Source organism: Azolla caroliniana, unplaced genomic scaffold, assembly GCF_043228905.1.
Source record: "Azolla caroliniana isolate FFs.n. ecotype wild unplaced genomic scaffold, voAzoCaro1.0.p SCAF_11, whole genome shotgun sequence".
NCBI lineage: Eukaryota > Viridiplantae > Streptophyta > Polypodiopsida > Salviniales > Salviniaceae > Azolla > Azolla caroliniana.
In genome coordinates, this window is record NW_028230446.1 from 4,324,571 (window position 1) to 4,338,112 (window position 13,542).

General features: G+C 42.8%; 1 protein-coding gene across 1 annotated transcript in view; it reads left to right on the top strand.

Moving 5' to 3' along the window:
* The first annotated feature begins 365 nt into the window (after positions 1-365).
* The window catches only part of LOC147857619 (diiron containing four-helix bundle family ferritin protein, putative (Protein of unknown function DUF455)), a 59,775-nt gene continuing 46,598 nt past the window's right edge, over positions 366-13,542 (top strand). Inside the window, exon 1 of the mRNA XM_087327635.1 lies at positions 366-379. The gene's annotated coding sequence lies outside the window, so the exon portion shown is untranslated. The remainder of the gene's footprint in view (positions 380-13,542) is intronic.

Sequence of the window (13,542 nt, forward strand, 5' to 3'; positions counted from 1 at the left end):
TAAAGGATAGTAGACCATCTGTAGGAAAACTTGATCCTAAAGCTGTAAAATGTGTATTTGTGGGATACTCTGCCACACAAAAAGGCTATGTTTGTTGGAGTCCAGTAGAGAAGAGATTATTTGTGAGCATGGATGTGCATTTCAGAGAGTCAGAGCCATATTATAAACAAGGGGTAACTTCACCCTTTGATGACTTAATTCAGACTGAAAATATGAGGGAAGGAGATAATTGTGAGAGGTTGCTAAAAATAGGATCAATTCCTTTGTTGATCCCTACATCAGCTGAGAAACAAGTGAGCGTAGGAGGTACGGAAGAAGAAGGAAACAAAGACGAGGAGCCTATATGTGTTGGGACTCAAGCTGAGGGGGAGCTAAAGGTGTATACAAGGAAGAGGAGGCAGAAAGACAGAAATGTGAACACGTCTTCAGCACCACATGTGCCATCAAGTTCCATGTCCTGACCTGCCTCGACTTCTGAAATACCTACAGAACTCCCGAACCTAGAAATCACAAGTGATATGATTTCCCCTCCTTCTCCTATCACGATTAGGAGGACCTCTCGCAGTAATGCAGGGGTCCCTCCTGATCGTTATGGTTTTCCTCATGATATTGCTCAGTTTATCTCTTATTTTAACATATCAGCTACACATAGAGCATTCATTGCATCATTAGACTCTGTCACTTTACCCAAGTGTTGGCAGGTTGATAAAGAAGATCCAAAATGGAAAGCAGCCATGCAAGAAGAACTCAGAGCTCTTGAGAAGAACAAAACTTGGGAGATTGTGTCACTACCACCAGGAAAGAAGGTGGTTGGGTGCAAATGGGTGTTTACAATAAAACAGACCCCAGAGGGAAAAATAGATCGATACAAGGCACGATTGGTAGCTAAAGGATATAGTCAGACATATGGCATTGACTATGATGAGACTTTTGCACCTGTGGCGAAGATGAGCACTATTAGAACACTTATTTCCTTAGCAGTGAATAAGGATTGGAAGTTACATCAATTAGATGTAAAAAATGCATTCCTTCATGGAGAGTTGATGGAGGAAGTGTACATGTATGTTCCCCCAGGTTTCGGTACAATTCAAACAATAGGTAAGATTTGCAAACTTAGGAAGTCGCTTTATGGACTGAAGCAATCTCCTAGAGCCTGGCTCAACAGGTTAAGAAGGGCTATGGTGGGTATGGGATACCAACAGACGAATGCAGACCATACAGTGGTCTTTCGACAACACAAGGAGCATACTACATTGCTTGATGTGTATGTGGATGATATAATTATCACGGGTAACGATGAAGGAGAAATTGCCCAACTGAAGATGCAATTAGGTAAAGAGTTTGAGGTGAAGAATCAAGGATTTCTACGATACTTTCTTGGAATTGAGGTAGCTTGTGGAGCAAAAGGAGTTGTTCTATCTCAGCGGAAATATGTACTAGATCTTCTCAAAGAAACTGGAATGTTGGGTTGTAGGCCTGTAGCTTCTGCAATCGACCAAAAGATCAAGCTAACTGAACTTGCGGGAGAGAAAGTTGATCGTGAAAGGTATCAAAGATTGGTAGGTCGGCTAATTTATTTGACCCACACCCATCCAGATATCTCATTTGCAGTAAGTGTGGTAAGTCGCTACATGCATGATCCGAGGAAAGATCATATGGATGTAGTGTACCATATTCTGAGATATCTCAAAGGTGCCCCAAGGAAGGGATTAATCTTCAGAAAACATGGTCATTTTAACATTGAGGGCTATTGTGATTCTAATTGGGCCAGTTGTGCTGATGACAGGAAATCCACATCAGGATACTGCATGTTTGTTGGAGGCAATCTGATCTCTTGGAAGAGTAAGAAACAGTTAGTAGTAGCAAGGTCAACATCCGAAGTAGAGTATAGAGCTATTGCTATAGGAGCTGCGGAGATGTTATGGTTGCGAACTCTCCTAGTAGAACTAAAGGTGAATCAAGAAAATCAGATGATGTTGTGGTGTGACAATAAGTCAACAATCAGCATTGCCAACAATCCAGTACAGCACGATAGGACCAAACACATCGAAATCGACAGGTTCTTTATCAAGGAAAAGCTTGATAATGGAATATTAAATTTGAGTCATGTTTCTACCGAACATCAAGTAGCAGATTGTCTTACAAAGGGACTTGGGCCAGTAAGTCTTACTAGATTGTGTGACAAGATGAGCTTAGTGGATATTTTTCGCCTATGTTGAGGGGGAGTGTTGAGAATGTTTAAAAGTTATAACGGCTAGTTAGCCCAACGGCCAGATCTTGGCCTTTATAAAGAGGGACTTTCTCCTCATGTAAATTGAAGAGATCTCTGTATTTTTCTCCCTCCTACCAATGTATATTACTGAACAAATGTGCTTTCTCATATTTCTTTAAATGATGATACATTCTTGCCAGAGTTTTTGCCTATGCAAGTGCATAGGGGGATTGGATCATCAAATCATTTCCCAATTGTTTTGGAATGCACACATCAAACTATGGACGGTTTTAGAGCTTTATTGGGGAGACAACCGTTGAGATTTAATTCATCTTTTCTTGGACATGATAAATTTAAGCATGCTATAGGACAATTGGTGGGGGAGTTTACAAGACAAGTCAATGTCCATGGTGTTTCTTCATGGGATATTTGTCTTTCCAATATTCAACGGTTTACACGATATTATGGAATTTATCAAGCATCTATCTGTAAACAAAAGATGAGTTTGTTACAACACTTTCTAGATAGATGTAATGCATTGTTGGTAAAGATTCCATTTGATGATGTGTTGTTGGATATTCAAGAGACATTGTCACAGGCCTTACAAGTATTAGAGGTTCGCAGTTATCAACAATCACGAGTGATGGCTATGAAAAATGAAGTACATGATCACAACTGTAATTCACATAAGTTTTACCATGGGTTGCAAGCATCTCATGCTAGAATGAATGTGATAAATGTAGAGATTGATGGAACTTTGAATACAAACCCACAAGTGATTATTGATCATTGTGTTAAACATTTCACGAATTGTTTTGGGCAAGATTGTATTATGAATGATGGCATAACACAAGCGCAATCGATGCTATTTAACTCGGTCAAGGTGAGTGGTGGGCAACATGACATGATTGCATTGGAGGAGGATATAAAGGAGGAGGAGGTGGAATATGTATTATCACATCTTGCAAGTGATAAAAGCCCGGGTTGGGATGGCATTACGAATGATTTTTTTAAAGCCTTTTTACATGGACTCAAAGCCCCTCTAACAATGATATTCCAAGAAATATGGAGTTCTGGTAAAATGCCTGATTCATGGAAACTTGGTCTTGTTAAACTTATACCAAAAGTTGCATCTCCTACGTCTTTTGCTCAATGGAGACCGATATCATTAATGGGTGGGATGTATAAGATTTTTGCCAAAGTAATTGCAAATAGACTTCAAAAGGTGTTGTTGTCTATGGTCCATCCAATGCAATATGGGTTTATTAAGGGAAGGGACATCCTGCATAATATTTTGAATGTGCAAATGGTAGTGGATTATGCAAAGGAATCCAAACAACAAATTGTAATGATACAACTCGACATCGAGAAGGCATATGATCATGTAAGTTGGTCTTTTATTACTGTTGAGAATCAAGCTCAACTTGGTCTAGTGTGTGAACTCACCTTGAGAGTGAAGAGACACCTCAACGGTCAAGAGTCACCATTATGTCACCACTTTGTATTCTAGCATTTAGTATGAGTCATAGAATCATATTCTATGACACATAACTTATGAGCTTTCACATTCCCCATGCTCCATGAGACTTGTAGTTAATGAAGAGAGAGGGTGACTACATAAAGCACCCTCCTCCCACCTTGTATAATGTTGAGTCTTTCTCCTTTGTCAAAATATTTTACCTTGCGTATTCTCTATGTTACACTCTCTCTCTCTCTCTCTCTCTCTCTCTCTCTCTCTCTCTCACATAACTCACATCTCTTCCGCTTCACAAGAATCCATCTCTTGATTCTTTACATGGTATCAGAGCAAGGTTGGTAGCTCGATCTAGCCCATTCACCTCATCGTGATCGTGTGTTGTGCTCTACGCCGACGACCAAGAACCAGCTCATAGCTATCGTAGCTTCGCTACATAGCTCGCATTCGAAGAGAGAAGAAGAAGAAGAAGAATCGATATAATGAATACTCAAATGGGGAGCGCTCTCCCTACCGAGAAGTTGGATCGAAACAACTTCGCATCTTGGGAGTACAAGATGCACCAATACCTTGTCGGACAAGGCTATTGGAGCTACATCAAAGGAGCGCATGAAGACCGACCCGCCGAAGCGGCTCCCGGATACGCGACATGGGAGCAAGCCGCAAGCCGCGTGATGTATTGTTTGGCGACATGTGTTCACGACCACATGCTCGGTTACATTTGAGAAGCCAAGACGCCAAAGGAAGCGTGGGAAAATCTACGAAAGATTTTCGCCGCCAACACGACCGCGAGGAAGCTTCAACTCCGCCAAGAGTTGAACAACATTCAACAAAGGGACACGTCAATCACGACATACACCTTGAAGATCAAGGAGCTTTGCGAATCGCTCGGCTCAATAAGCGTAAGTATAGATGATGATGAGAGGGTGCAAATATGCCTCGGCGGCCTCGCACCACGGTTCGGCACGATGCGAACCGCCGTTCTAGCACGGGAGAAATCTCCCTCCTTCTTCAAGCTCCAATCAATGCTATTGGTCGAAGAAAACCATGTGCGTACAAGGAGCAATGAGTCGGAAGGCCACATGCTCTACACGCACTCTAATGGAGGAAGAGGACGCGGACGAGCGAGAGGCCGATTCGGCCAAGGACAAGGCGGACGAGGTCCGACCTACGATAACAACTCCCAATTTCGGCCTCAAAACAGAGGCCAACGAGGAACCTTTGCAAGAAGGGGGAGCTTCCAATCCGGCCCGAGCCGTCAAAACGCAACCGAATGCGGATATTGTGGAAAGCTCGGCCACCGTGAAGAAGAGTGCCGAAAGAAGATGCGTGAATCGGCTTCCACAAGCCGACAACTCACGAATTACGCACACAATTCCGACTATGAAGAGTATAGCGGAATGTACGGGAACAACTCCGACTACGAAGATCGTGGCGGAATGTATGCATGGAACTCCGACCGTGGCGGAATGTTCATGATGAAACATAGAGCAAACTCTATGTCGGCCTCTACCTCAACTAGTGCCCTCAATCCGGAGGACGTATGGTTTGTAGACTCCGGAGCCTCAAACCATATGACATCCCATAAAGAATGGTTTCTCGAACTTCGAGAGCCGGAGCGACCCGGTTATGTCGAAACTGGAGATGACACTACGCACCCGATTCGGCACATCGGCAATGTTCCGTTCAGCAAAAGGGGTAAGCAAACATACATTAAAAATGTCTTGCATGTTCCCACCATCACAAAGAATTTTGTCTCGGTCGGCCAAATGGTTGAGTAAGGGATGCAAGTACGATTCGACCAAGAAGGGTGCTTCATCGAAAAAGAAGGCCGAATCATCGCACGTGGAAGAAGAGAGGGCCGGATGTTCATTCTCGATTCGCATGAGATGAAATCCGCCATGTTCGCGAAAAGCACGAAAGCCGACTCCGACATAGAGCTATGGCATAAGCGAATGGGCCACATCAATCTCAACAAACTCAAAGCAATGAAATCGAAAGGAGTCGTCATCGAACTCCTGACATTCAAAGAGAAGGAGATTGAAGGTGTATGCGAAGCGTGCCAATTCGGCAAGCAACACCGACACCCATTTCCGAAGGAGCGGAATGTGAGCAAAGGCGTACTCGACGTAATTCATTCCGATGTATGGGGTCCGGCTCAAACGGCGACATTCGGCGGATGCCGATATTACGTGCTATTCATCGACGACTTTTCGAGGCACACTTGGATCTACCCGATGCGGCAAAAGAGCAAAGTGTTCGGACACTTCCAAAAGTTCAAGAATGAAGTCGAGATAGCCACGGGCCGACATGTACGATGCCTTCGATCGGATGGCGGCAAGGAGTACTTCTCGGACGATTTCACGACGTATCTCCGAAAGGAAGGAATTCGGTGAGAATTCACTTGCCGACACACTTCGCAACAAAACGGAGTAGCCGAGCGCAAAAATCGGCACATCCTCGAAGTAGCGCGGGCCATGATGAACGAGAAGCATATGCCCAAGTCATATTGGGCCAAAGCGGCAAATACGGCCGTCTACCTAATGAACCGGTGCACAACATCCGGCATGCACGAGGTCACTCCGCACGAAAGATTCTTCGGAAAGAAGCCGAACCTATCACATGTTCGGATATTCGGCTCCATTGCATACGTGCACATCCCCGACGAGAAGCGTCAAAAGCTCGACCCGAAGTCGGAGAAATGTATCCTCATAGGATACTCACTGGAGCAAAAGGGGTACAAGTGCTACAACCCCTCAACTCAAAAATCTCGGGTAAGTCGAGACGCCATCTTTGACGAGTCCGCATCCTTGTACACACCAGAGACAACTCCAACTCCGACTCCGCTCGACCCGGAATCTGCCGACCAAGAGATCAAGGATGAAGATCGCCCTACGCACATGATTGAAGAAAGTCCGATCACGACCCGATTGAGCGGACCACAAGAGCCTTTGAGCGATCAAAGCACATCACGGCCTAGCCTGAAGATGGACAAAGGCGAGGCGAAAATGGCGGAATATGAAGACGATTGCTTCGACGACGATGAATCGACTCACTCACTCGACAGTGAGTTCGGCGGCTTTGAGGTACCAATCGGAGCAAAGAAAGCCCTCATCTCAGCAAATGAAAAGCTCCGTCGCTCCACCCGTGAAAAGAATCTCGTAAGCCGATTCGGCTACAACGATTATATGGCGTACCATTACGCCTTTATGATGAAGGTAGCGACAGTACGAGAGCCGGAAACCTTTTCGGAAGCCGCAAAGGACCCGCGATGGATTGAAGCAATGAACGAGGAGATGCAGGCACTACGGAAGAACGAGACATGGGATCTCGTTCCCACCTCACCGCACAAAAAGGCAATCGGATGCAGATGGATCTACAAAGTGAAGTACAACGCGGACGGTTCCGTCAACCGCTACAAAGCTCGACTCGTAGCGAAAAGATACGCTCAGACACATGGCGTCGACTATGAAGAAACCTTTGCCCCGGTGGCAAAGATGACGACGGTGCGGACCGTAATTGCGATTGTTGCGGTGAAAGGGTGGCACCTCCATCAAATGGATGTCAAGAACGCCTTTCTACAAGGCGAATTAGAAGAGGTGTACATGATCCAACCACCCGGCTTCAACTCGAGCACCCATCCGAAAGCCATATGCCGACTCAAGAAGCCACTCTACGTCCTCAAGCAAGCACCGCGTGCTTGGCATTCGAAGATAACGCAATATCTTCATCAAATTGGCTTCCGTATGTCAAAATCAGACAACTCCCTCTACATACGAAGCGATTCCGCAAGTCCGATCGTCATCATCTTATATGTAGATGACCTAGTCATTGGAGGTGAGCATCTCGTCGAAATCAATAAAGTCAAATCCCTCCTTTCCGACAAGTTCGAGATGACGGACATGAAGGAGCTCCACTACTTCCTTGGCATCGAGGTAATTCGGACTCCGGCCGGAATCATGATCTCCCAACGACACTACATCCTCAACTTGTTATACAAGTTCAGGATGGCTGAGTGCAAATCCGCGGCAACCCCGCTCAATCGCAATCTCAAACTGGATGCGAACTCCGGCACCAAAGCGTGTGAGCCGACTCAGTATCGGCAACTCATCGGGAGTCTCATCTACCTCACGATCACACGACCCGATCTCAGTTATCTGGTCGGTCTCCTTAGCCAATTCATGCAAACACCGCGTGATACTCACTTGGATTGCGCTAGGCGAGTTCTACGCTACGTGAGCGGCACAATGGATTGCGGCATCCTCTACAAGACCGAAATGCCAATACGACTCGCACAGATGCCAATTGGGCCGGCTACAAAGCCGATAGAAGATCAACCTCCGGATTTGTTTTCTCCCTCGGCAGCGGAGCAATATCCTGGAGTAGCAAGAAGCAGCCCACCGTCGCTCTTTCGAGTACGGAGGCGGAATATAGGGGTGCAGTCGTAGCTGCATGTGAAGCCGTATGGCCCAAGAGGATTTTGAAGGATCTGGGCGTACCCATCAAGGATCCGACTTCCCTTTACTGCGACAACATGAGCAGTATCTATCTAGCTCGGAACCCGGTGTTCCACGCGCGGACAAAGCACATCGAAGTGCACTATCACTTCATCCAAGAGCGTGTTCTAGTTGGCGATGTCGACCTACAACACATTAGCACCAATCTTCAAACGGCCGACATCTTCACTAAAGCCTTAGGAGCCGACAAGCTATGGCAATTCATGACCGATCTCAGATTGACGATCCCTGACCTGCCAAGCTTGAGGGGGAGTACTGAAGACACTACGCAATAACGTGTAGATTCCGCAACCGCGCACTACGCAATAACACGTGGATTCCGCAACCACGCAACAAAGCCGCGAAGAAAGACGCAAGCCGAAGCACAGACTTCACAACTACGCACGCAAGCCAAAACACTGACTTCGTAACTACGCACAACGCAAGCTGGAGCACGGATTCTGCAACTCCGCATACATGCGAGTCGACACGAGTCGACGCGGACTCCAGAACGTGAGTTGAAGCGGATTTCGGATACCGTCTGAAACCAACCCAACTTGAGCTTGAGGGGGCGTGTTGAGAATCAAGCTCAACTTGGTCTAGTGTGTGAACTCACCTTGAGAGTGAAGAGACACCTCAACGGTCAAGAGTCACCATTATGTCACCACTTTGTATTCTAGCATTTAGTATGAGTCATAGAATCATATTCTATGACACATAACTTATGAGCTTTCACATTCCCCATGCTCCATGAGCCTTGTAGTTAATGAAGAGAGAGGGTGACTACATAAAGCACCCTCCTCCCACCTTGTATAATTTTGAGTCTTTCTCCTTTATCAAAATATTTTACCTTGTGTATTCTCTGTGTTACACACTCTCTCTCTCTCACTCTCTCTCTCTTACACACACTTATAACTCACATCTCTTCCGCTTCACAAGAATCCATCTCTTGATTCTTTACAATTACTCAACTTATGTCTCATATGGGTTTTGGGGAAAGGATATCTCGAATATCGTTGTTGGTGGGATTAGGTGCAGTCTCACACGTTATGTTAAACAGTGGAGTTACTAAGGCAATACCATTGAAAAGATCACTTAGACAAGGATGCCCATTGAGTCCACTATTACTTGCAATTGCTACACACCCGATTTTGGTGAGGATGCATGAGTTGGTGACACGTGGGGAAACAGTTGGATTAGCTCTACCATCATGGAAACATTTGATCGCCCAAGCATTGGCTGATGATTCATTTTTATTTCTCAAAGCAACACCTGATAACATAGCTAAAGCCATGGAGGTGTGGAATGTGTTCGCATTGGCATCAGGATTACATATAAATATGCAGAAGTCAATGCTCATTAGATGCACTGAGAGTGATTTGGTGGATCTTGGATGGGGTGGCCAAATATTAGATCAAGGGAATGTGGGTCGACACTTAGGTTACCCTATTGGTGTCGATATCTCATCATCACAAAGTTTGAATTGGATATCGGGAACCATTTTGGACAAATTTATGTATTGGAAGTCTCAAGCATGGTCGTTTAGTACTCGTCTCAAAGTGGTATAAGCTATAATGATTCCAATGATTTCTTATTTTTTGCCATTGTTACTGTGGACAAAGAAATCACTTGATCATTTAGCTCGTTCACTTAAATATACACTATGGAAGAAAGACACAAACCTTGGTATGAGTTGGGTATCATGGAAAAATATTTGTACCCCAAAACAATTAGGGGGTGTTGCTTTACTAAATTTAGAAGATCATATGGTGGCTCGAAGATTCAATCTTTTGAAAGGTATGTGCATAGGTACCCAACCTTGGGCAGAAATAATTACTTATTTTGTGGAAAAGGTTGGTATTTACCATGGGAAAACGAGAATTACAGCTTCGTGGTGGCATGTTGTTAAAAGTACCCGGCAAGTGTTCAGAATCTAGTATGGTTCAACAATTGGTGCTTTCTTGGAAACAGTGTTTGTAGTTGTTTAATTGGAGGCCTCTTGAGTGCAGAAAAGATATAAATTCATTGGCAGCAGAGGTGTTAGCAGCTTCAAGGATATTACACTGGGAGGGAAAAGAAAGTCTAAATTCACAGTTCAATCGAATGGCAAGGCTAGGTTTGATAACTATAGAAGATGGTATTTTAGAGTCATGTAGGAAAATGATGGCCTTTCGGACAATCAGAAATAAGTTTCATATACCACGTGGATATGGGTATATTTGGCAATCAATATTGCCTAAATTAGTTTTCCCAATTCCAGAGTTGGTGGTCGAGGAACCATGGAAAGATTGGTCATTTGGTAATGGGAAATTGCTTTATGTGGTGCACACTAATGATGTGTACCATAAGTTGGTTGAAGATAGAGCTTGGTTTGAAAATAAGGTGTTGGATACATGGAGCATTACTAGAAATGTAAAGTGGTGGCGTAGAGTTTTAGATGCAGGGTGGCAGTTTCATCTTCCATTATGTGCAAAGGTGTTTCTTTGGCGTGCCATAGTTGGTGGGTTGCCTTTGGCAATGGCCTTAAAACGAAGACATATTTCGAATGGGACATGTTTTTTCTGTACGGTGTTTGAAGAAGATGTCAGACATAGGTTCATTACATGTTCGGTTGCTAAGGCCATTTGGGTGATTATGTCAAAAATTTAGGCATCAATAACATGGAATATTTTGTCACCTTATAAATGGGTTTTTATGGATGAGGATAAAGTTATGCCCACACCATCATATAAGGTGGTTTTTTATTACCTTAGATATTGGGGGATGTGGTTTAATTGGACCATGAGAAATGAGTTCTTGTTTGATGGACTTCATGGGATAACAAATCCGTAGGATGAAAGGGAAATTGATTTGGCAATTTTCACAACTATGTTGTATGGGGATCTTGTCCCAAGAGGAGATAGACTTATGTCATCTAGTTTTACAACACTTGAGAGGGTTTCCCTTGCACTATCACTATCTATGAAGTAGTGAAGATAGCAAGGGGTGTATTATCATTTTGTTTTAATAACAAACATTGATTTACGAAGAGAGAGAGAGAGAGAGAGAGAGAGAGAGCAGACAACAACTTTGATTGGAAATAATCAATACTCTGTATACATGCAATGTGCTCAGTGAATGGAAATGGAGGGCAAGCACACAGTGTGTGAGAGAGAGATTGAGTAAGCAGACAACAAATATTCTATTTCAAAACTTAGTACTCAATACTTACAAATGTGCTCACAGAGCACTTTATATACAATGATGCTGACATGAGTACAATCAACCTATTCAATTCCATTAACATTGATTGACCTACAATATTCCTAAACTAAGTTAGATGCCTAGTTCCTTGATTTTAGTGTCATAACGGCCTAACAGCCGATTCGGCCCTATGGCACCCTCTTTCGACAGATAGTCAATCTCTTTAGTCGATTCGCTCTCGGCTTCTTCGGCCGATTCAGTTCGATGTTGATCTTGTCACTCAACAATGGGGTGACTAAATGGCTTTTGGTAGATCGGTTTCGATCGATTCGACAGAAAATGGACATAGTTGTTTTTAGTCCAATCGATTCAGGCAAAGCGATGACTTCAGCCCAGTCGATTCAAGCATAGAGATGATTTCGACTCAACCGATTCGGCATCAGATTTTGGCTCTGTTGATTCGGCAACTAACTTCAGCTCAGCTGATTCGGCAATTAAAGGAAGAACAAAGAAACTCCACCGACAGCAGCACATCATCATCTCTTTGTTGTATCTATACTTTATTTTTATTCTTAGAGATTCTTTTTAATACGCTCATTATGGGGGAGTATCGAATACACTAATATAATGGAAGTATTCACATTACTCCATTGCACAAACTAGATCAAACTATTTTTGTAAATAGAATAAAGGGCAGTTGTCCTAATCTGGTTAGTATATAACCAGTTTGTAACCTAGTTCGTCATGGGGTTGTTGTTGCCATTTTTTAATAATACAGCTTGTATATTTGTGCCTCTCTTTCTCCCTCCTTTTGTTGCTAGTTACTTGCAGTTTGTTTTTTATCTCTCTATTCATCTTGTTCCATATCTATCATCTTGCTAGTTTTGAACCATACAATGTTGTGTTTTACTTCTCCATTGACGACTTAGTTCTCAACACTCTACCCATTTGTCCTTATAGTGAACACCCTTGTATAGTTAGGGCTTACTTACCCTATGTATAAATAAGAGGAACTCCTCTTTGTAACTAAGTTCGACGAGATTTGAATAATACAGTCTTTCTCTTGTGAAATTATGTAACTCTCTTTCATTCTCATTCTCCGTGTAACTGGTTAATGATTGAACAATACACCATCTCTTTACTTGTTTCATGTTTGCTTGCTCCTATTAACAAGATCCATATACATATTCTGGATAAGTCAACCAACCTCACACACTAGTTGACCAAGTCTCTAACAGAGACATCAAACTTTACCTCAAGTTTCACACGAGTGTATTTAACGTTGAATCTGTCTCAATGATAGTCAATCTAATCCCTTTTGCAGTTTGCTGCCTCAATACTCCTTCAAACCACATTATTACCAATTAACTTTCCCTCAAAAATTGGGGCTCTGTATTGACTTTTTCATTTCATTATATTTTGCACTCCAATGAATGTTAAATGAAAAGAGAGAAGAGAGAGCCACATATCCTTACCACAATTTTTTACCTGAAGAGTGAAACAGTAGGGATCAGGTGCATAAGATATGTATGTGCAACAGTGTGCACATGAAATACATATAATGCATGCATGCAACACTTGAAGAGAAATGAAGGCAAACCAAATCATACAATATCTTGAGAAATAAATAACATATAGGGCCTAGGTATAGGGGAACTTGTAATGAATGTGCTTTAGATATCCACAATTGACAAGGTGGCCACATATCAAAAGGACATTGATCAAGATATGTTTCATGCTAAATGATAAAAGTGAATAGAGAAGACCCAAACGTTATCAAATGCAACAAGTTAGTGCAAAACGTACATTCAATTTAAAGTTACATCAAAATCTTTGCAAATGTAAGAACCTTGATACTCAAATACATGTCATCCTTGTTGTATTGATGGTAAGTCATGTGTATTTCTAGAATTAGACTCATAAAACTACAACTTAGAGGTTTGAAAGTTATATCAACTGTGATTTTGTAAATGCTCTTCGGCATGCTTGTTAGTTGAGACTTGATATTAATATATAAAGAGGCATGGCACTTGGAATATTATCCTTGTCCAAGGCCTTATTTATTATCATCATGTCATTAGGATCTCTATAGTTGCTTTTATATTAAATTAATTACATCCTTTCTTCCACATATGTTTATTAATGTTAAACTTGGGAATACATCTATTCCAAAATAA